Raw genomic sequence first — 20562 nt, forward strand, 5'->3', positions numbered from 1 at the left:
CGAATTTGTTGCAGCAACCAGCAAGAGGCAATGCAAAAAGGCAAAAAAGGCAAAAAGTTGTCATTGACTGATGCCAACAACACGCGGTGTTCCCAAGCGGTCCCCCATCTAAGTACTAACCGCGCCCGACGCTGCTTAATTTCGGTGATCAGACGAGAACCGATGTATTCAGCGTGGTATGGTCGTTGGCGAATGCTGAGCGTTGGAAACCGTGTTTTATGCTGACATTCCATTGCCACTGAGTTCAAAACAAAAGTATCCTTGAGATATGCTGAGTTCTGTCTCAACGCTTACGTCCTTGCGCCCAAGTGCTTACTAATTTCATTCCCTGTACATGATTTTCATTTAAAATCTGCTTCAAAATGTTTTAATTTGTTGTTATAACCAAATCGTCGGCTGTGGGCCATTTCTTTTTTGTTTCATATCTTAACCAATAATTGTTCACAAATTAATTTGTTGCAAAGTAAATTCTTGTTGAATACCTAAGTCAATGGATTATGAAAGGGTGTTAACACACTTCCGTTTAATTTTCAACTAGTTCTTTGGAGAATAAAAGTTATCGCAGTAAAGCAAAATGCTCAAAATATAACACTGCTTAGAGTTAAACAAAGTGTTGCGAAGCATATGTATCCCGAATTTGTTGCAGCAACCAGCAAGAGGCAATGCAAAAAGGCAAAAAAGGCAAAAAGTTGTCATTGACTGATGCCAACAACACGCGGTGTTCCCAAGCGGTCCCCCATCTAAGTACTAACCGCGCCCGACGCTGCTTAATTTCGGTGATCAGACGAGAACCGATGTATTCAGCGTGGTATGGTCGTTGGCGAATGCTGAGCGTTGGAAACCGTGTTTTATGCTGACATTCCATTGCCACTGAGTTCAAAACAAAAGTATCCTTGAGATATGCTGAGTTCTGTCTCAACGCTTACGTCCTTTCGCCCAAGTGCTTGCTAATTTCATTCCCTGTACATAATTTTCATTTAAAATCTGCTTCAAAATTGTTTTAATTTGTTTGTATAAATAAATCGTCGGCTGTGGGCAATTTCTTTTTTGTTTCATATCTTAACCAATAATTGTTCACAAATTAATTTGTTGCAAAGTAAATTCTTGTTGAATACCTAAGTCAATGGATTATGAAGGGGTGTTAACACACTTCCGTTTAATTTTCAACTAGTTCTTTGGAGAATACAAGTTGTCGCAGTAAAGCAAAATGCTCAAAATATAACACTGCTTAGAGTTAAACAAAGTGTTGCGAAGCATATGTATCCCGAATTTGTTGCAGCAACCAGCAAGAGGCAATGCAAAAAGGCAAAAAAGGCAAAAAGTTGTCATTGACTGATGCCAACAACACGCGGTGTTCCCAAGCGGTCCCCCATCTAAGTACTAACCGCGCCCGACGCTGCTTAATTTCGGTGATCAGACGAGAACCGATGTATTCAGCGTGGTATGGTCGTTGGCGAATGCTGAGCGTTGGAAACCGTGTTTTATGCTGACATTCCATTGCCACTGAGTTCAAAACAAAAGTATCCTTGAGATATGCTGAGCTCTGTCTCAACGCTTACGTCCTTTCGCCCAAGTGCTTACTAATTTCATTCCCTGTACATGATTTTCATTTAAAATCTGCTTCAAAATTGTTTTAATTTGTTTGTATAAATAAATCGTCGGCTGTGGGCAATTTCTTTTTTGTTTCATATCTTAACCAATAATTGTTCACAAATTAATTTGTTGCAAAGTAAATTCTTGTTGAATACCTAAGTCAATGGATTATGAAGGGGTGTTAACACACTTCCGTTTAATTTTCAACTAGTTCTTTGGAGAATACAAGTTGTCGCAGTAAAGCAAAATGCTCAAAATATAACACTGCTTAGAGTTAAACAAAGTGTTGCGAAGCATATGTATCCCGAATTTGTTGCAGCAACCAGCAAGAGGCAATGCAAAAAGGCAAAAAGTTGTCATTGACTGATGCCAACAACACGCGGTGTTCCCAAGCGGTCCCCCATCTAAGTACTAACCGCGCCCGACGCTGCTTAATTTCGGTGATCAGACGAGAACCGATGTATTCAGCGTGGTATGGTCGTTGGCGAATGCTGAGCGTTGGAAACCGTGTTTTATGCTGACATTCCATTGCCACTGAGTTCAAAACAAAAGTATCCTTGAGATATGCTGAGTTCTGTCTCAACGCTTACGTCCTTGCGCCCAAGTGCTTACTAATTTCATTCCCTGTACATGATTTTCATTTAAAATCTGCTTCAAAATGTTTTAATTTGTTGTTATAACCAAATCGTCGGCTGTGGGCCATTTCTTTTTTGTTTCATATCTTAACCAATAATTGTTCACAAATTAATTTGTTGCAAAGTAAATTCTTGTTGAATACCTAAGTCAATGGATTATGAAAGGGTGTTAACACACTTCCGTTTAATTTTCAACTAGTTCTTTGGAGAATACAAGTTGTCGCAGTAAAGCAAAATGCTCAAAATATAACACTGCTTAGAGTTAAACAAAGTGTTGCGAAGCATATGTATCCCGAATTTGTTGCAGCAACCAGCAAGAGGCAATGCAAAAAGGCAAAAAAGGCAAAAAGTTGTCATTGACTGATGCCAACAACACGCGGTGTTCCCAAGCGGTCCCCCATCTAAGTACTAACCGCGCCCGACGCTGCTTAATTTCGGTGATCAGACGAGAACCGATGTATTCAGCGTGGTATGGTCGTTGGCGAATGCTGAGCGTTGGAAACCGTGTTTTATGCTGACATTCCATTGCCACTGAGTTCAAAACAAAAGTATCCTTGAGATATGCTGAGTTCTGTCTCAACGCTTACGTCCTTTCGCCCAAGTGCTTACTAATTTCATTCCCTGTACATGATTTTCATTTAAAATCTGCTTCAAAATGTTTTAATTTGTTGTTATAACCAAATCGTCGGCTGTGGGCCATTTCTTTTTTGTTTCATATCTTAACCAATAATTGTTCACAAATTAATTTGTTGCAAAGTAAATTCTTGTTGAATACCTAAGTCAATGGATTATGAAAGGGTGTTAACACACTTCCGTTTAATTTTCAACTAGTTCTTTGGAGAATAAAAGTTATCGCAGTAAAGCAAAATGCTCAAAATATAACACTGCTTAGAGTTAAACAAAGTGTTGCGAAGCATATGTATCCCGAATTTGTTGCAGCAACCAGCAAGAGGCAATGCAAAAAGGCAAAAAAGGCAAAAAGTTGTCATTGACTGATGCCAACAACACGCGGTGTTCCCAAGCGGTCCCCCATCTAAGTACTAACCGCGCCCGACGCTGCTTAATTTCGGTGATCAGACGAGAACCGATGTATTCAGCGTGGTATGGTCGTTGGCGAATGCTGAGCGTTGGAAACCGTGTTTTATGCTGACATTCCATTGCCACTGAGTTCAAAACAAAAGTATCCTTGAGATATGCTGAGTTCTGTCTCAACGCTTACGTCCTTTCGCCCAAGTGCTTGCTAATTTCATTCCCTGTACATAATTTTCATTTAAAATCTGCTTCAAAATTGTTTTAATTTGTTTGTATAAATAAATCGTCGGCTGTGGGCAATTTCTTTTTTGTTTCATATCTTAACCAATAATTGTTCACAAATTAATTTGTTGCAAAGTAAATTCTTGTTGAATACCTAAGTCAATGGATTATGAAGGGGTGTTAACACACTTCCGTTTAATTTTCAACTAGTTCTTTGGAGAATACAAGTTGTCGCAGTAAAGCAAAATGCTCAAAATATAACACTGCTTAGAGTTAAACAAAGTGTTGCGAAGCATATGTATCCCGAATTTGTTGCAGCAACCAGCAAGAGGCAATGCAAAAAGGCAAAAAAGGCAAAAAGTTGTCATTGACTGATGCCAACAACACGCGGTGTTCCCAAGCGGTCCCCCATCTAAGTACTAACCGCGCCCGACGCTGCTTAATTTCGGTGATCAGACGAGAACCGATGTATTCAGCGTGGTATGGTCGTTGGCGAATGCTGAGCGTTGGAAACCGTGTTTTATGCTGACATTCCATTGCCACTGAGTTCAAAACAAAAGTATCCTTGAGATATGCTGAGTTCTGTCTCAACGCTTACGTCCTTGCGCCCAAGTGCTTACTAATTTCATTCCCTGTACATGATTTTCATTTAAAATCTGCTTCAAAATGTTTTAATTTGTTGTTATAACCAAATCGTCGGCTGTGGGCCATTTCTTTTTTGTTTCATATCTTAACCAATAATTGTTCACAAATTAATTTGTTGCAAAGTAAATTCTTGTTGAATACCTAAGTCAATGGATTATGAAAGGGTGTTAACACACTTCCGTTTAATTTTCAACTAGTTCTTTGGAGAATACAAGTTGTCGCAGTAAAGCAAAATGCTCAAAATATAACACTGCTTAGAGTTAAACAAAGTGTTGCGAAGCATATGTATCCCGAATTTGTTGCAGCAACCAGCAAGAGGCAATGCAAAAAGGCAAAAAAGGCAAAAAGTTGTCATTGACTGATGCCAACAACACGCGGTGTTCCCAAGCGGTCCCCCATCTAAGTACTAACCGCGCCCGACGCTGCTTAATTTCGGTGATCAGACGAGAACCGATGTATTCAGCGTGGTATGGTCGTTGGCGAATGCTGAGCGTTGGAAACCGTGTTTTATGCTGACATTCCATTGCCACTGAGTTCAAAACAAAAGTATCCTTGAGATATGCTGAGTTCTGTCTCAACGCTTACGTCCTTTCGCCCAAGTGCTTACTAATTTCATTCCCTGTACATGATTTTCATTTAAAATCTGCTTCAAAATGTTTTAATTTGTTGTTATAACCAAATCGTCGGCTGTGGGCCATTTCTTTTTTGTTTCATATCTTAACCAATAATTGTTCACAAATTAATTTGTTGCAAAGTAAATTCTTGTTGAATACCTAAGTCAATGGATTATGAAAGGGTGTTAACACACTTCCGTTTAATTTTCAACTAGTTCTTTGGAGAATAAAAGTTATCGCAGTAAAGCAAAATGCTCAAAATATAACACTGCTTAGAGTTAAACAAAGTGTTGCGAAGCATATGTATCCCGAATTTGTTGCAGCAACCAGCAAGAGGCAATGCAAAAAGGCAAAAAAGGCAAAAAGTTGTCATTGACTGATGCCAACAACACGCGGTGTTCCCAAGCGGTCCCCCATCTAAGTACTAACCGCGCCCGACGCTGCTTAATTTCGGTGATCAGACGAGAACCGATGTATTCAGCGTGGTATGGTCGTTGGCGAATGCTGAGCGTTGGAAACCGTGTTTTATGCTGACATTCCATTGCCACTGAGTTCAAAACAAAAGTATCCTTGAGATATGCTGAGTTCTGTCTCAACGCTTACGTCCTTGCGCCCAAGTGCTTACTAATTTCATTCCCTGTACATGATTTTCATTTAAAATCTGCTTCAAAATGTTTTAATTTGTTGTTATAACCAAATCGTCGGCTGTGGGCCATTTCTTTTTTGTTTCATATCTTAACCAATAATTGTTCACAAATTAATTTGTTGCAAAGTAAATTCTTGTTGAATACCTAAGTCAATGGATTATGAAAGGGTGTTAACACACTTCCGTTTAATTTTCAACTAGTTCTTTGGAGAATACAAGTTGTCGCAGTAAAGCAAAATGCTCAAAATATAACACTGCTTAGAGTTAAACAAAGTGTTGCGAAGCATATGTATCCCGAATTTGTTGCAGCAACCAGCAAGAGGCAATGCAAAAAGGCAAAAAAGGCAAAAAGTTGTCATTGACTGATGCCAACAACACGCGGTGTTCCCAAGCGGTCCCCCATCTAAGTACTAACCGCGCCCGACGCTGCTTAATTTCGGTGATCAGACGAGAACCGATGTATTCAGCGTGGTATGGTCGTTGGCGAATGCTGAGCGTTGGAAACCGTGTTTTATGCTGACATTCCATTGCCACTGAGTTCAAAACAAAAGTATCCTTGAGATATGCTGAGTTCTGTCTCAACGCTTACGTCCTTTCGCCCAAGTGCTTACTAATTTCATTCCCTGTACATGATTTTCATTTAAAATCTGCTTCAAAATGTTTTAATTTGTTGTTATAACCAAATCGTCGGCTGTGGGCCATTTCTTTTTTGTTTCATATCTTAACCAATAATTGTTCACAAATTAATTTGTTGCAAAGTAAATTCTTGTTGAATACCTAAGTCAATGGATTATGAAGGGGTGTTAACACACTTCCGTTTAATTTTCAACTAGTTCTTTGGAGAATAAAAGTTATCGCAGTAAAGCAAAATGCTCAAAATATAACACTGCTTAGAGTTAAACAAAGTGTTGCGAAGCATATGTATCCCGAATTTGTTGCAGCAACCAGCAAGAGGCAATGCAAAAAGGCAAAAAAGGCAAAAAGTTGTCATTGACTGATGCCAACAACACGCGGTGTTCCCAAGCGGTCCCCCATCTAAGTACTAACCGCGCCCGACGCTGCTTAATTTCGGTGATCAGACGAGAACCGATGTATTCGGCGTGGTATGGTCGTTGGCGAATGCTGAGCGTTGGAAACCGTGTTTTATGCTGACATTCCATTGCCACTGAGTTCAAAACAAAAGTATCCTTGAGATATGCTGAGCTCTGTCTCAACGCTTACGTCCTTTCGCCCAAGTGCTTACTAATTTCATTCCCTGTACATGATTTTCATTTAAAATCTGCTTCAAAATTGTTTTAATTTGTTTGTATAAATAAATCGTCGGCTGTGGGCAATTTCTTTTTTGTTTCATATCTTAACCAATAATTGTTCACAAATTAATTTGTTGCAAAGTAAATTCTTGTTGAATACCTAAGTCAATGGATTATGAAGGGGTGTTAACACACTTCCGTTTAATTTTCAACTAGTTCTTTGGAGAATAAAAGTTATCGCAGTAAAGCAAAATGCTCAAAATATAACACTGCTTAGAGTTAAACAAAGTGTTGCGAAGCATATGTATCCCGAATTTGTTGCAGCAACCAGCAAGAGGCAATGCAAAAAGGCAAAAAGTTGTCATTGACTGATGCCAACAACACGCGGTGTTCCCAAGCGGTCCCCCATCTAAGTACTAACCGCGCCCGACGCTGCTTAGATTCGGTGATCAGACGAGAACCGATGTATTCAGCGTGGTATGGTCGTTGGCGAATACTGAGCGTTGGAAACCGTGTTTTATGCTGACATTCCATTGCCACTGAGTTCAAAACAAAAGTATCCTTGAGATATGCTGAGTTCTGTCCCAACGCTTACGTCCTTTCGCCCAAGTGCTTGCTAATTTCATTCCCTGTACATAATTTTCATTTAAAATCTGCTTCAAAATTGTTTTAATTTGTTTGTATAAATAAATCGTCGGCTGTGGGCAATTTCTTTTTTGTTTCATATCTTAACCAATAATTGTTCACAAATTAATTTGTTGCAAAGTAAATTCTTGTTGAATACCTAAGTCAATGGATTATGAAGGGGTGTTAACACACTTCCGTTTAATTTTCAACTAGTTCTTTGGAGAATAAAAGTTATCGCAGTAAAGCAAAATGCTCAAAATATAACACTGCTTAGAGTTAAACAAAGTGTTGCGAAGCATATGTATCCCGAATTTGTTGCAGCAACCAGCAAGAGGCAATGCAAAAAGGCAAAAAGTTGTCATTGACTGATGCCAACAACACGCGGTGTTCCCAAGCGGTCCCCCCATCTAAGTACTAACCGCGCCCGACGCTGCTTAATTTCGGTGATCAGACGAGAACCGATGTATTCAGCGTGGTATGGTCGTTGGCGAATGCTGAGCGTTGGAAACCGTGTTTTATGCTGACATTCCATTGCCACTGAGTTCAAAACAAAAGTATCCTTGAGATATGCTGAGTTCTGTCTCAACGCTTACGTCCTTTCGCCCAAGTGCTTGCTAATTTCATTCCCTGTACATAATTTTCATTTAAAATCTGCTTCAAAATTGTTTTAATTTGTTTGTATAAATAAATCGTCGGCTGTGGGCAATTTCTTTTTTGTTTCATATCTTAACCAATAATTGTTCACAAATTAATTTGTTGCAAAGTAAATTCTTGTTGAATACCTAAGTCAATGGATTATGAAGGGGTGTTAACACACTTCCGTTTAATTTTCAACTAGTTCTTTGGAGAATAAAAGTTATCGCAGTAAAGCAAAATGCTCAAAATATAACACTGCTTAGAGTTAAACAAAGTGTTGCGAAGCATATGTATCCCGAATTTGTTGCAGCAACCAGCAAGAGGCAATGCAAAAAGGCAAAAAAGGCAAAAAGTTGTCATTGACTGATGCCAACAACACGCGGTGTTCCCAAGCGGTCCCCCATCTAAGTACTAACCGCGCCCGACGCTGCTTAATTTCGGTGATCAGACGAGAACCGATGTATTCAGCGTGGTATGGTCGTTGGCGAATGCTGAGCGTTGGAAACCGTGTTTTATGCTGACATTCCATTGCCACTGAGTTCAAAACAAAAGTATCCTTGAGATATGCTGAGCTCTGTCTCAACGCTTACGTCCTTTCGCCCAAGTGCTTACTAATTTCATTCCCTGTACATGATTTTCATTTAAAATCTGCTTCAAAATTGTTTTAATTTGTTTGTATAAATAAATCGTCGGCTGTGGGCAATTTCTTTTTTGTTTCATATCTTAACCAATAATTGTTCACAAATTAATTTGTTGCAAAGTAAATTCTTGTTGAATACCTAAGTCAATGGATTATGAAGGGGTGTTAACACACTTCCGTTTAATTTTCAACTAGTTCTTTGGAGAATAAAAGTTATCGCAGTAAAGCAAAATGCTCAAAATATAACACTGCTTAGAGTTAAACAAAGTGTTGCGAAGCATATGTATCCCGAATTTGTTGCAGCAACCAGCAAGAGGCAATGCAAAAAGGCAAAAAGTTGTCATTGACTGATGCCAACAACACGCGGTGTTCCCAAGCGGTCCCCCATCTAAGTACTAACCGCGCCCGACGCTGCTTAGATTCGGTGATCAGACGAGAACCGATGTATTCAGCGTGGTATGGTCGTTGGCGAATACTGAGCGTTGGAAACCGTGTTTTATGCTGACATTCCATTGCCACTGAGTTCAAAACAAAAGTATCCTTGAGATATGCTGAGTTCTGTCCCAACGCTTACGTCCTTTCGCCCAAGTGCTTGCTAATTTCATTCCCTGTACATAATTTTCATTTAAAATCTGCTTCAAAATTGTTTTAATTTGTTTGTATAAATAAATCGTCGGCTGTGGGCAATTTCTTTTTTGTTTCATATCTTAACCAATAATTGTTCACAAATTAATTTGTTGCAAAGTAAATTCTTGTTGAATACCTAAGTCAATGGATTTTGAAGGGGTGTTAACACACTTCCGTTTAATTTTCAACTAGTTCTTTGGAGAATAAAAGTTATCGCAGTAAAGCAAAATGCTCAAAATATAACACTGCTTAGAGTTAAACAAAGTGTTGCGAAGCATATGTATCCCGAATTTGTTGCAGCAACCAGCAAGAGGCAATGCAAAAAGGCAAAAAGTTGTCATTGACTGATGCCAACAACACGCGGTGTTCCCAAGCGGTCCCCCCATCTAAGTACTAACCGCGCCCGACGCTGCTTAATTTCGGTGATCAGACGAGAACCGATGTATTCAGCGTGGTATGGTCGTTGGCGAATGCTGAGCGTTGGAAACCGTGTTTTATGCTGACATTCCATTGCCACTGAGTTCAAAACAAAAGTATCCTTGAGATATGCTGAGTTCTGTCTCAACGCTTACGTCCTTTCGCCCAAGTGCTAACTAATTTCATTCCCTGTTCATGATTTTCATTTAAAATCTGCTTCAAAATGTTTTAATTTGTTGTTATAACCAAATCGTCGGCTGTGGGCCATTTCTTTTTTGTTTCATATCTTAACCAATAATTGTTCACAAATTAATTTGTTGCAGAGTAAATTCTTGTTGAATAACTAAGTCAATGAATTATGAAGGGGTGTTAACACACTTCCGTTTAATTTTCAACTAGTTCTTTGGAGAATAAAAGTTATCGCAGTAAAGCAAAATGCTCAAAATATAACACTGCTTAGAGTTAAACAAAGTGTTGCGAAGCATATGTATCCCGAATTTGTTGCAGCAACCAGCAAGAGGCAATGCAAAAAGGCAAAAAAGGCAAAAAGTTGTCATTGACTGATGCCAACAACACGCGGTGTTCCCAAGCGGTCCCCCATCTAAGTACTAACCGCGCCCGACGCTGCTTAATTACGGTGATCAGACGAGAACCGATGTATTCAGCGTGGTATGGTCGTTGGCGAATGCTGAGCGTTGGAAACCGTGTTTTATGCTGACATTCCATTGCCACTGAGTTCAAAACAAAAGTATCCTTGAGATATGCTGAGTTCTGTCCCAACGCTTACGTCCTTTCGCCCAAGTGCTTGCTAATTTCATTCCCTGTACATAATTTTCATTTAAAATCTGCTTCAAAATTGTTTTAATTTGTTTGTATAAATAAATCGTCGGCTGTGGGCAATTTCTTTTTTGTTTCATATCTTAACCAATAATTGTTCACAAATTAATTTGTTGCAAAGTAAATTCTTGTTGAATACCTAAGTCAATGGATTATGAAGGGGTGTTAACACACTTCCGTTTAATTTTCAACTAGTTCTTTGGAGAATAAAAGTTATCGCAGTAAAGCAAAATGCTCAAAATATAACACTGCTTAGAGTTAAACAAAGTGTTGCGAAGCATATGTATCCCGAATTTGTTGCAGCAACCAGCAAGAGGCAATGCAAAAAGGCAAAAAGTTGTCATTGACTGATGCCAACAACACGCGGTGTTCCCAAGCGGTCCCCCATCTAAGTACTAACCGCGCCCGACGCTGCTTAGATTCGGTGATCAGACGAGAACCGATGTATTCAGCGTGGTATGGTCGTTGGCGAATACTGAGCGTTGGAAACCGTGTTTTATGCTGACATTCCATTGCCACTGAGTTCAAAACAAAAGTATCCTTGAGATATGCTGAGTTCTGTCCCAACGCTTACGTCCTTTCGCCCAAGTGCTTGCTAATTTCATTCCCTGTACATAATTTTCATTTAAAATCTGCTTCAAAATTGTTTTAATTTGTTTGTATAAATAAATCGTCGGCTGTGGACAATTTCTTTTTTGTTTCATATCTTAACCAATAATTGTTCACAAATTAATTTGTTGCAAAGTAAATTCTTGTTGAATACCTAAGTCAATGGATTATGAAGGGGTGTTAACACACTTCCGTTTAATTTTCAACTAGTTCTTTGGAGAATAAAAGTTATCGCAGTAAAGCAAAATGCTCAAAATATAACACTGCTTAGAGTTAAACAAAGTGTTGCGAAGCATATGTATCCCGAATTTGTTGCAGCAACCAGCAAGAGGCAATGCAAAAAGGCAAAAAGTTGTCATTGACTGATGCCAACAACACGCGGTGTTCCCAAGCGGTCCCCCATCTAAGTACTAACCGCGCCCGACGCTGCTTAATTTCGGTGATCAGACGAGAACCGATGTATTCAGCGTGGTATGGTCGTTGGCGAATGCTGAGCGTTGGAAACCGTGTTTTATGCTGACATTCCATTGCCACTGAGTTCAAAACAAAAGTATCCTTGAGATATGCTGAGTTCTGTCCCAACGCTTACGTCCTTTCGCCCAAGTGCTTGCTAATTTCATTCCCTGTACATAATTTTCATTTAAAATCTGCTTCAAAATTGTTTTAATTTGTTTGTATAAATAAATCGTCGGCTGTGGGCCATTTCTTTTTTGTTTCATATCTTAACCAATAATTGTTCACAAATTAATTTGTTGCAAAGTAAATTCTTGTTGAATACCTAAGTCAATGGATTATGAAGGGGTGTTAACACACTTCCGTTTAATTTTCAACTAGTTCTTTGGAGAATAAAAGTTATCGCAGTAAAGCAAAATGCTCAAAATATAACACTGCTTAGAGTTAAACAAAGTGTTGCGAAGCATATGTATCCCGAATTTGTTGCAGCAACCAGCAAGAGGCAATGCAAAAAGGCAAAAAGTTGTCATTGACTGATGCCAACAACACGCGGTGTTCCCAAGCGGTCCCCCATCTAAGTACTAACCGCGCCCGACGCTGCTTAATTTCGGTGATCAGACGAGAACCGATGTATTCAGCGTGGTATGGTCGTTGGCGAATGCTGAGCGTTGGAAACCGTGTTTTATGCTGACATTCCATTGCCACTGAGTTCAAAACAAAAGTATCCTTGAGATATGCTGAGTTCTGTCTCAACGCTTACGTCCTTTCGCCCAAGTGCTAACTAATTTCATTCCCTGTTCATGATTTTCATTTAAAATCTGCTTCAAAATGTTTTAATTTGTTGTTATAACCAAATCGTCGGCTGTGGGCCATTTCTTTTTTGTTTCATATCTTAACCAATAATTGTTCACAAATTAATTTGTTGCAGAGTAAATTCTTGTTGAATAACTAAGTCAATGAATTATGAAGGGGTGTTAACACACTTCCGTTTAATTTTCAACTAGTTCTTTGGAGAATAAAAGTTATCGCAGTAAAGCAAAATGCTCAAAATATAACACTGCTTAGAGTTAAACAAAGTGTTGCGAAGCATATGTATCCCGAATTTGTTGCAGCAACCAGCAAGAGGCAATGCAAAAAGGCAAAAAGTTGTCATTGACTGATGCCAACAACACGCGGTGTTCCCAAGCGGTCCCCCATCTAAGTACTAACCGCGCCCGACGCTGCTTAATTTCGGTGATCAGACGAGAACCGATGTATTCAGCGTGGTATGGTCGTTGGCGAATGCTGAGCGTTGGAAACCGTGTTTTATGCTGACATTCCATTGCCACTGAGTTCAAAACAAAAGTATCCTTGAGATATGCTGAGTTCTGTCTCAACGCTTACATCCTTTCGCCCAAGTGCTTACTAATTTCATTCCCTGTACATGATTTTCATTTAAAATCTGCTTCAAAATGTTTTAATTTGTTGTTATAACCAAATCGTCGGCTGTGGGCCATTTCTTTTTTGTTTCATATCTTAACCAATAATTGTTCACAAATTAATTTGTTGCAGAGTAAATTCTTGTTGAATAACTAAGTCAATGAATTATGAAGGGGTGTTAACACACTTCCGTTTAATTTTCAACTAGTTCTTTGGAGAATAAAAGTTATCGCAGTAAAGCAAAATGCTCAAAATATAACACTGCTTAGAGTTAAACAAAGTGTTGCGAAGCATATGTATCCCGAATTTGTTGCAGCAACCAGCAAGAGGCAATGCAAAAAGGCAAAAAGTTGTCATTGACTGATGCCAACAACACGCGGTGTTCCCAAGCGGTCCCCCATCTAAGTACTAACCGCGCCCGACGCTGCTTAATTTCGGTGATCAGACGAGAACCGATGTATTCAGCGTGGTATGGTCGTTGGCGAATGCTGAGCGTTGGAAACCGTGTTTTATGCTGACATTCCATTGCCACTGAGTTCAAAACAAAAGTATCCTTGAGATATGCTGAGTTCTGTCCCAACGCTTACGTCCTTTCGCCCAAGTGCTTGCTAATTTCATTCCCTGTACATAATTTTCATTTAAAATCTGCTTCAAAATTGTTTTAATTTGTTTGTATAAATAAATCGTCGGCTGTGGGCCATTTCTTTTTTGTTTCATATCTTAACCAATAATTGTTCACAAATTAATTTGTTGCAAAGTAAATTCTTGTTGAATACCTAAGTCAATGGATTATGAAGGGGTGTTAACACACTTCCGTTTAATTTTCAACTAGTTCTTTGGAGAATAAAAGTTATCGCAGTAAAGCAAAATGCTCAAAATATAACACTGCTTAGAGTTAAACAAAGTGTTGCGAAGCATATGTATCCCGAATTTGTTGCAGCAACCAGCAAGAGGCAATGCAAAAAGGCAAAAAGTTGTCATTGACTGATGCCAACAACACGCGGTGTTCCCAAGCGGTCCCCCATCTAAGTACTAACCGCGCCCGACGCTGCTTAATTTCGGTGATCAGACGAGAACCGATGTATTCAGCGTGGTATGGTCGTTGGCGAATGCTGAGCGTTGGAAACCGTGTTTTATGCTGACATTCCATTGCCACTGAGTTCAAAACAAAAGTATCCTTGAGATATGCTGAGTTCTGTCTCAACGCTTACGTCCTTTCGCCCAAGTGGTAACTAATTTCATTCCCTGTTCATGATTTTCATTTAAAATCTGCTTCAAAATGTTTTAATTTGTTGTTATAACCAAATCGTCGGCTGTGGGCCATTTCTTTTTTGTTTCATATCTTAACCAATAATTGTTCACAAATTAATTTGTTGCAGAGTAAATTCTTGTTGAATAACTAAGTCAATGAATTATGAAGGGGTGTTAACACACTTCCGTTTAATTTTCAACTAGTTCTTTGGAGAATAAAAGTTATCGCAGTAAAGCAAAATGCTCAAAATATAACACTGCTTAGAGTTAAACAAAGTGTTGCGAAGCATATGTATCCCGAATTTGTTGCAGCAACCAGCAAGAGGCAATGCAAAAAGGCAAAAAGTTGTCATTGACTGATGCCAACAACACGCGGTGTTCCCAAGCGGTCCCCCATCTAAGTACTAACCGCGCCCGACGCTGCTTAATTTCGGTGATCAGACGAGAACCGATGTATTCAGCGTGGTATGGTCGTTGGCGAATGCTGAGCGTTGGAAACCGTGTTTCCATTGCCACTGAGTTCAAAACAAAAGTATCCTTGAGATATGCTGAGTTCTGTCTCAACGCTTACGTCCTTTCGCCCAAGTGCTTACTAATTTCATTCCCTGTACATGATTTTCATTTAAAATCTGCTTCAAAATGTTTTAATTTGTTGTTATAACCAAATCGTCGGCTGTGGGCCATTTCTTTTTTGTTTCATATCTTAACCAATAATTGTTCACAAATTAATTTGTTGCAGAGTAAATTCTTGTTGAATAACTAAGTCAATGAATTATGAAGGGGTGTTAACACACTTCCGTTTAATTTTCAACTAGTTCTTTGGAGAATAAAAGTTATCGCAGTAAAGCAAAATGCTCAAAATATAACACTGCTTAGAGTTAAACAAAGTGTTGCGAAGCATATGTATCCCGAATTTGTTGCAGCAACCAGCAAGAGGCAATGCAAAAAGGCAAAAAGTTGTCATTGACTGATGCCAACAACACGCGGTGTTCCCAAGCGGTCCCCCATCTAAGTACTAACCGCGCCCGACGCTGCTTAATTACGGTGATCAGACGAGAACCGATGTATTCAGCGTGGTATGGTCGTTGGCGAATGCTGAGCGTTGGAAACCGTGTTTTATGCTGACATTCCATTGCCACTGAGTTCAAAACAAAAGTATCCTTGAGATATGCTGAGTTCTGTCCCAACGCTTACGTCCTTTCGCCCAAGTGCTTGCTAATTTCATTCCCTGTACATAATTTTCATTTAAAATCTGCTTCAAAATTGTTTTAATTTGTTTGTATAAATAAATCGTCGGCTGTGGGCAATTTCTTTTTTGTTTCATATCTTAACCAATAATTGTTCACAAATTAATTTGTTGCAAAGTAAATTCTTGTTGAATACCTAAGTCAATGGATTATGAAGGGGTGTTAACACACTTCCGTTTAATTTTCAACTAGTTCTTTGGAGAATAAAAGTTATCGCAGTAAAGCAAAATGCTCAAAATATAACACTGCTTAGAGTTAAACAAAGTGTTGCGAAGCATATGTATCCCGAATTTGTTGCAGCAACCAGCAAGAGGCAATGCAAAAAGGCAAAAAGTTGTCATTGACTGATGCCAACAACACGCGGTGTTCCCAAGCGGTCCCCCATCTAAGTACTAACCGCGCCCGACGCTGCTTAATTTCGGTGATCAGACGAGAACCGATGTATTCAGCGTGGTATGGTCGTTGGCGAATGCTGAGCGTTGGAAACCGTGTTTTATGCTGACATTCCATTGCCACTGAGTTCAAAACAAAAGTATCCTTGAGATATGCTGAGTTCTGTCTCAACGCTTACATCCTTTCGCCCAAGTGCTTGCTAATTTCATTCCCTGTACATAATTTTCATTTAAAATCTGCTTCAAAATTGTTTTAATTTGTTTGTATAAATAAATCGTCGGCTGTGGGCCATTTCTTTTTTGTTTCATATCTTAACCAATAATTGTTCACAAATTAATTTGTTGCAAAGTAAATTCTTGTTGAATACCTAAGTCAATGGATTATGAAGGGGTGTTAACACACTTCCGTTTAATTTTCAACTAGTTCTTTGGAGAATAAAAGTTATCGCAGTAAAGCAAAATGCTCAAAATATAACACTGCTTAGAGTTAAACAAAGTGTTGCGAAGCATATGTATCCCGAATTTGTTGCAGCAACCAGCAAGAGGCAATGCAAAAAGGCAAAAAGTTGTCATTGACTGATGCCAACAACACGCGGTGTTCCCAAGCGGTCCCCCATCTAAGTACTAACCGCGCCCGACGCTGCTTAATTTCGGTGATCAGACGAGAACCGATGTATTCAGCGTGGTATGGTCGTTGGCGAATGCTGAGCGTTGGAAACCGTGTTTTATGCTGACATTCCATTGCCACTGAGTTCAAAACAAAAGTATCCTTGAGATATGCTGAGTTCTGTCCCAACGCTTACGTCCTTTCGCCCAAGTGGTAACTAATTTCATTCCCTGTTCATGATTTTCATTTAAAATCTGCTTCAAAATGTTTTAATTTGTTGTTATAACCAAATCGTCGGCTGTGGGCCATTTCTTTTTTGTTTCATATCTTAACCAATAATTGTTCACAAATTAATTTGTTGCAAAGTAAATTCTTGTTGAATACCTAAGTCAATGGATTATGAAGGGGTGTTAACACACTTCCGTTTAATTTTCAACTAGTTCTTTGGAGAATAAAAGTTATCGCAGTAAAGCAAAATGCTCAAAATATAACACTGCTTAGAGTTAAACAAAGTGTTGCGAAGCATATGTATCCCGAATTTGTTGCAGCAACCAGCAAGAGGCAATGCAAAAAGGCAAAAAGTTGTCATTGACTGATGCCAACAACACGCGGTGTTCCCAAGCGGTCCCCCATCTAAGTACTAACCGCGCCCGACGCTGCTTAGATTCGGTGATCAGACGAGAACCGATGTATTCAGCGTGGTATGGTCGTTGGCGAATACTGAGCGTTGGAAACCGTGTTTTATGCTGACATTCCATTGCCACTGAGTTCAAAACAAAAGTATCCTTGAGATATGCTGAGTTCTGTCCCAACGCTTACGTCCTTTCGCCCAAGTGCTTGCTAATTTCATTCCCTGTACATAATTTTCATTTAAAATCTGCTTCAAAATTGTTTTAATTTGTTTGTATAAATAAATCGTCGGCTGTGGGCAATTTCTTTTTTGTTTCATATCTTAACCAATAATTGTTCACAAATTAATTTGTTGCAAAGTAAATTCTTGTTGAATACCTAAGTCAATGGATTATGAAGGGGTGTTAACACACTTCCGTTTAATTTTCAACTAGTTCTTTGGAGAATAAAAGTTATCGCAGTAAAGCAAAATGCTCAAAATATAACACTGCTTAGAGTTAAACAAAGTGTTGCGAAGCATATGTATCCCGAATTTGTTGCAGCAACCAGCAAGAGGCAATGCAAAAAGGCAAAAAGTTGTCATTGACTGATGCCAACAACACGCGGTGTTCCCAAGCGGTCCCCCATCTAAGTACTAACCGCGCCCGACGCTGCTTAATTTCGGTGATCAGACGAGAACCGATGTATTCAGCGTGGTATGGTCGTTGGCGAATGCTGAGCGTTGGAAACCGTGTTTTATGCTGACATTCCATTGCCACTGAGTTCAAAACAAAAGTATCCTTGAGATATGCTGAGTTCTGTCTCAACGCTTACGTCCTTTCGCCCAAGTGCTAACTAATTTCATTCCCTGTTCATGATTTTCATTTAAAATCTGCTTCAAAATGTTTTAATTTGTTGTTATAACCAAATCGTCGGCTGTGGGCCATTTCTTTTTTGTTTCATATCTTAACCAATAATTGTTCACAAATTAATTTGTTGCAGAGTAAATTCTTGTTGAATAACTAAGTCAATGAATTATGAAGGGGTGTTAACACACTTCCGTTTAATTTTCAACTAGTTCTTTGGAGAATAAAAGTTATCGCAGTAAAGCAAAATGCTCAAAATATAACACTGCTTAGAGTTAAACAAAGTGTTGCGAAGCATATGTATCCCGAATTTGTTGCAGCAACCAGCAAGAGGCAATGCAAAAAGGCAAAATGTTGTCATTGACTGATGCCAACAACACGCGGTGTTCCCAAGCGGTCCCCCATCTAAGTACTAACCGCGCCCGACGCTGCTTAATTTCGGTGATCAGACGAGAACCGATGTATTCAGCGTGGTATGGTCGTTGGCGAATGCTGAGCGTTGGAAACCGTGTTTTATGCTGACATTCCATTGCCACTGAGTTCAAAACAAAAGTATCCTTGAGATATGCTGAGTTCTGTCTCAACGCTTACGTCCTTTCGCCCAAGTGCTTACTAATTTCATTCCCTGTACATGATTTTCATTTAAAATCTGCTTCAAAATGTTTTAATTTGTTGTTATAACCAAATCGTCGGCTGTGGGCCATTTCTTTTTTGTTTCATATCTTAACCAATAATTGTTCACAAATTAATTTGTTGCAGAGTAAATTCTTGTTGAATAACTAAGTCAATGAATTATGAAGGGGTGTTAACACACTTCCGTTTAATTTTCAACTAGTTCTTTGGAGAATAAAAGTTATCGCAGTAAAGCAAAATGCTCAAAATATAACACTGCTTAGAGTTAAACAAAGTGTTGCGAAGCATATGTATCCCGAATTTGTTGCAGCAACCAGCAAGAGGCAATGCAAAAAGGCAAAAAGTTGTCATTGACTGATGCCAACAACACGCGGTGTTCCCAAGCGGTCCCCCATCTAAGTACTAACCGCGCCCGACGCTGCTTAATTTCGGTGATCAGACGAGAACCGATGTATTCAGCGTGGTATGGTCGTTGGCGAATGCTGAGCGTTGGAAACCGTGTTTTATGCTGACATTCCATTGCCACTGAGTTCAAAACAAAAGTATCCTTGAGATATGCTGAGTTCTGTCCCAACGCTTACGTCCTTTCGCCCAAGTGCTTGCTAATTTCATTCCCTGTACATAATTTTCATTTAAAATCTGCTTCAAAATTGTTTTAATTTGTTTGTATAAATAAATCGTCGGCTGTGGGCCATTTCTTTTTTGTTTCATATCTTAACCAATAATTGTTCACAAATTAATTTGTTGCAAAGTAAATTCTTGTTGAATACCTAAGTCAATGGATTATGAAGGGGGTTAACACACTTCCGTTTAATTTTCAACTAGTTCTTTGGAGAATAAAAGTTATCGCAGTAAAGCAAAATGCTCAAAATATAACACTGCTTAGAGTTAAACAAAGTGTTGCGAAGCATATGTATCCCGAATTTGTTGCAGCAACCAGCAAGAGGCAATGCAAAAAGGCAAAAAGTTGTCATTGACTGATGCCAACAACACGCGGTGTTCCCAAGCGGTCCCCCATCTAAGTACTAACCGCGCCCGACGCTGCTTAATTTCGGTGATCAGACGAGAACCGATGTATTCAGCGTGGTATGGTCGTTGGCGAATGCTGAGCGTTGGAAACCGTGTTTTATGCTGACATTCCATTGCCACTGAGTTCAAAACAAAAGTATCCTTGAGATATGCTGAGTTCTGTCTCAACGCTTACGTCCTTTCGCCCAAGTGCTTACTAATTTCATTCCCTGTACATGATTTTCATTTAAAATCTGCTTCAAAATGTTTTAATTTGTTGTTATAACCAAATCGTCGGCTGTGGGCCATTTCTTTTTTGTTTCATATCTTAACCAATAATTGTTCACAAATTAATTTGTTGCAGAGTAAATTCTTGTTGAATAACTAAGTCAATGAATTATGAAGGGGTGTTAACACACTTCCGTTTAATTTTCAACTAGTTCTTTGGAGAATAAAAGTTATCGCAGTAAAGCAAAATGCTCAAAATATAACACTGCTTAGAGTTAAACAAAGTGTTGCGAAGCATATGTATCCCGAATTTGTTGCAGCAACCAGCAAGAGGCAATGCAAAAAGGCAAAAAGTTGTCATTGACTGATGCCAACAACACGCGGTGTTCCCAAGCGGTCCCCCATCTAAGTACTAACCGCGCCCGACGCTGCTTAATTTCGGTGATCAGACGAGAACCGATGTATTCAGCGTGGTATGGTCGTTGGCGAATGCTGAGCGTTGGAAACCGTGTTTTATGCTGACATTCCATTGCCACTGAGTTCAAAACAAAAGTATCCTTGAGATATGCTGAGTTCTGTCCCAACGCTTACGTCCTTTCGCCCAAGTGCTTGCTAATTTCATTCCCTGTACATAATTTTCATTTAAAATCTGCTTCAAAATTGTTTTAATTTGTTTGTATAAATAAATCGTCGGCTGTGGGCCATTTCTTTTTTGTTTCATATCTTAACCAATAATTGTTCACAAATTAATTTGTTGCAAAGTAAATTCTTGTTGAATACCTAAGTCAATGGATTATGAAGGGGGTTAACACACTTCCG

At 39.2% G+C, this 20562-nt stretch overlaps 31 non-coding genes and 2 pseudogenes across 31 annotated transcripts; all 33 read right to left on the reverse strand.

Moving 5' to 3' along the window:
* Positions 1 to 71: 71 nt before the first annotated feature.
* LOC115630885 lies at positions 72 to 190 on the reverse strand. The gene has a single exon (XR_003996177.1). It is a non-coding gene; the product is annotated as a 5S ribosomal RNA (ribosomal RNA).
* A 513-nt stretch (positions 191 to 703) lies between these two features.
* Positions 704 to 822, reverse strand: LOC115630886. Its single transcript, XR_003996178.1, has one exon. It is a non-coding gene; the product is annotated as a 5S ribosomal RNA (ribosomal RNA).
* Positions 823 to 1336: 514 nt separating this feature from the next.
* Positions 1337 to 1455, reverse strand: LOC115630887. The gene has a single exon (XR_003996179.1). It is a non-coding gene; the product is annotated as a 5S ribosomal RNA (ribosomal RNA).
* A 505-nt stretch (positions 1456 to 1960) lies between these two features.
* Positions 1961 to 2079, reverse strand: LOC115630888. Its single transcript, XR_003996180.1, has one exon. It is a non-coding gene; the product is annotated as a 5S ribosomal RNA (ribosomal RNA).
* A 513-nt stretch (positions 2080 to 2592) lies between these two features.
* Positions 2593 to 2711, reverse strand: LOC115630889. The gene has a single exon (XR_003996181.1). It is a non-coding gene; the product is annotated as a 5S ribosomal RNA (ribosomal RNA).
* A 513-nt stretch (positions 2712 to 3224) lies between these two features.
* Positions 3225 to 3343, reverse strand: LOC115630890. The gene has a single exon (XR_003996182.1). It is a non-coding gene; the product is annotated as a 5S ribosomal RNA (ribosomal RNA).
* A 514-nt stretch (positions 3344 to 3857) lies between these two features.
* On the reverse strand, positions 3858 to 3976 carry LOC115630891. Its single transcript, XR_003996183.1, has one exon. It is a non-coding gene; the product is annotated as a 5S ribosomal RNA (ribosomal RNA).
* A 513-nt stretch (positions 3977 to 4489) lies between these two features.
* On the reverse strand, positions 4490 to 4608 carry LOC115630892. The gene has a single exon (XR_003996184.1). It is a non-coding gene; the product is annotated as a 5S ribosomal RNA (ribosomal RNA).
* Positions 4609 to 5121: 513 nt separating this feature from the next.
* LOC115630893 lies at positions 5122 to 5240 on the reverse strand. Its single transcript, XR_003996185.1, has one exon. It is a non-coding gene; the product is annotated as a 5S ribosomal RNA (ribosomal RNA).
* Positions 5241 to 5753: 513 nt separating this feature from the next.
* Positions 5754 to 5872, reverse strand: LOC115630895. The gene has a single exon (XR_003996186.1). It is a non-coding gene; the product is annotated as a 5S ribosomal RNA (ribosomal RNA).
* Positions 5873 to 6385: 513 nt separating this feature from the next.
* LOC115630851 lies at positions 6386 to 6504 on the reverse strand. The gene has a single exon (XR_003996148.1). It is a non-coding gene; the product is annotated as a 5S ribosomal RNA (ribosomal RNA).
* Positions 6505 to 7009: 505 nt separating this feature from the next.
* LOC115630844 lies at positions 7010 to 7128 on the reverse strand. Its single transcript, XR_003996141.1, has one exon. It is a non-coding gene; the product is annotated as a 5S ribosomal RNA (ribosomal RNA).
* Positions 7129 to 7633: 505 nt separating this feature from the next.
* LOC115630863 lies at positions 7634 to 7753 on the reverse strand (annotated as a pseudogene).
* A 514-nt stretch (positions 7754 to 8267) lies between these two features.
* LOC115630897 lies at positions 8268 to 8386 on the reverse strand. Its single transcript, XR_003996188.1, has one exon. It is a non-coding gene; the product is annotated as a 5S ribosomal RNA (ribosomal RNA).
* Positions 8387 to 8891: 505 nt separating this feature from the next.
* Positions 8892 to 9010, reverse strand: LOC115630845. Its single transcript, XR_003996142.1, has one exon. It is a non-coding gene; the product is annotated as a 5S ribosomal RNA (ribosomal RNA).
* A 505-nt stretch (positions 9011 to 9515) lies between these two features.
* Positions 9516 to 9635, reverse strand: LOC115630864 (annotated as a pseudogene).
* Positions 9636 to 10148: 513 nt separating this feature from the next.
* Positions 10149 to 10267, reverse strand: LOC115630842. Its single transcript, XR_003996139.1, has one exon. It is a non-coding gene; the product is annotated as a 5S ribosomal RNA (ribosomal RNA).
* A 505-nt stretch (positions 10268 to 10772) lies between these two features.
* Positions 10773 to 10891, reverse strand: LOC115630847. The gene has a single exon (XR_003996144.1). It is a non-coding gene; the product is annotated as a 5S ribosomal RNA (ribosomal RNA).
* A 505-nt stretch (positions 10892 to 11396) lies between these two features.
* Positions 11397 to 11515, reverse strand: LOC115630898. The gene has a single exon (XR_003996189.1). It is a non-coding gene; the product is annotated as a 5S ribosomal RNA (ribosomal RNA).
* A 505-nt stretch (positions 11516 to 12020) lies between these two features.
* Positions 12021 to 12139, reverse strand: LOC115630899. The gene has a single exon (XR_003996190.1). It is a non-coding gene; the product is annotated as a 5S ribosomal RNA (ribosomal RNA).
* Positions 12140 to 12643: 504 nt separating this feature from the next.
* On the reverse strand, positions 12644 to 12762 carry LOC115630900. The gene has a single exon (XR_003996191.1). It is a non-coding gene; the product is annotated as a 5S ribosomal RNA (ribosomal RNA).
* A 504-nt stretch (positions 12763 to 13266) lies between these two features.
* On the reverse strand, positions 13267 to 13385 carry LOC115630901. Its single transcript, XR_003996192.1, has one exon. It is a non-coding gene; the product is annotated as a 5S ribosomal RNA (ribosomal RNA).
* A 505-nt stretch (positions 13386 to 13890) lies between these two features.
* On the reverse strand, positions 13891 to 14009 carry LOC115630902. Its single transcript, XR_003996193.1, has one exon. It is a non-coding gene; the product is annotated as a 5S ribosomal RNA (ribosomal RNA).
* A 504-nt stretch (positions 14010 to 14513) lies between these two features.
* On the reverse strand, positions 14514 to 14632 carry LOC115630903. The gene has a single exon (XR_003996194.1). It is a non-coding gene; the product is annotated as a 5S ribosomal RNA (ribosomal RNA).
* A 492-nt stretch (positions 14633 to 15124) lies between these two features.
* On the reverse strand, positions 15125 to 15243 carry LOC115630843. Its single transcript, XR_003996140.1, has one exon. It is a non-coding gene; the product is annotated as a 5S ribosomal RNA (ribosomal RNA).
* A 505-nt stretch (positions 15244 to 15748) lies between these two features.
* Positions 15749 to 15867, reverse strand: LOC115630904. The gene has a single exon (XR_003996195.1). It is a non-coding gene; the product is annotated as a 5S ribosomal RNA (ribosomal RNA).
* A 505-nt stretch (positions 15868 to 16372) lies between these two features.
* LOC115630905 lies at positions 16373 to 16491 on the reverse strand. Its single transcript, XR_003996196.1, has one exon. It is a non-coding gene; the product is annotated as a 5S ribosomal RNA (ribosomal RNA).
* Positions 16492 to 16995: 504 nt separating this feature from the next.
* Positions 16996 to 17114, reverse strand: LOC115630848. The gene has a single exon (XR_003996145.1). It is a non-coding gene; the product is annotated as a 5S ribosomal RNA (ribosomal RNA).
* A 505-nt stretch (positions 17115 to 17619) lies between these two features.
* LOC115630906 lies at positions 17620 to 17738 on the reverse strand. The gene has a single exon (XR_003996197.1). It is a non-coding gene; the product is annotated as a 5S ribosomal RNA (ribosomal RNA).
* Positions 17739 to 18242: 504 nt separating this feature from the next.
* On the reverse strand, positions 18243 to 18361 carry LOC115630908. The gene has a single exon (XR_003996199.1). It is a non-coding gene; the product is annotated as a 5S ribosomal RNA (ribosomal RNA).
* Positions 18362 to 18865: 504 nt separating this feature from the next.
* Positions 18866 to 18984, reverse strand: LOC115630909. The gene has a single exon (XR_003996200.1). It is a non-coding gene; the product is annotated as a 5S ribosomal RNA (ribosomal RNA).
* Positions 18985 to 19488: 504 nt separating this feature from the next.
* LOC115630911 lies at positions 19489 to 19607 on the reverse strand. Its single transcript, XR_003996201.1, has one exon. It is a non-coding gene; the product is annotated as a 5S ribosomal RNA (ribosomal RNA).
* A 504-nt stretch (positions 19608 to 20111) lies between these two features.
* On the reverse strand, positions 20112 to 20230 carry LOC115630912. The gene has a single exon (XR_003996202.1). It is a non-coding gene; the product is annotated as a 5S ribosomal RNA (ribosomal RNA).
* Positions 20231 to 20562: the final 332 nt, after the last annotated feature.

Source organism: Scaptodrosophila lebanonensis, unplaced genomic scaffold (assembly GCF_003285725.1).
Source record: "Scaptodrosophila lebanonensis strain 11010-0011.00,11010-0021.00 unplaced genomic scaffold, SlebRS2 tig00001410-arrow-pilon, whole genome shotgun sequence".
In the NCBI taxonomy this organism is placed as follows: Eukaryota; Metazoa; Arthropoda; class Insecta; order Diptera; family Drosophilidae; genus Scaptodrosophila; species Scaptodrosophila lebanonensis.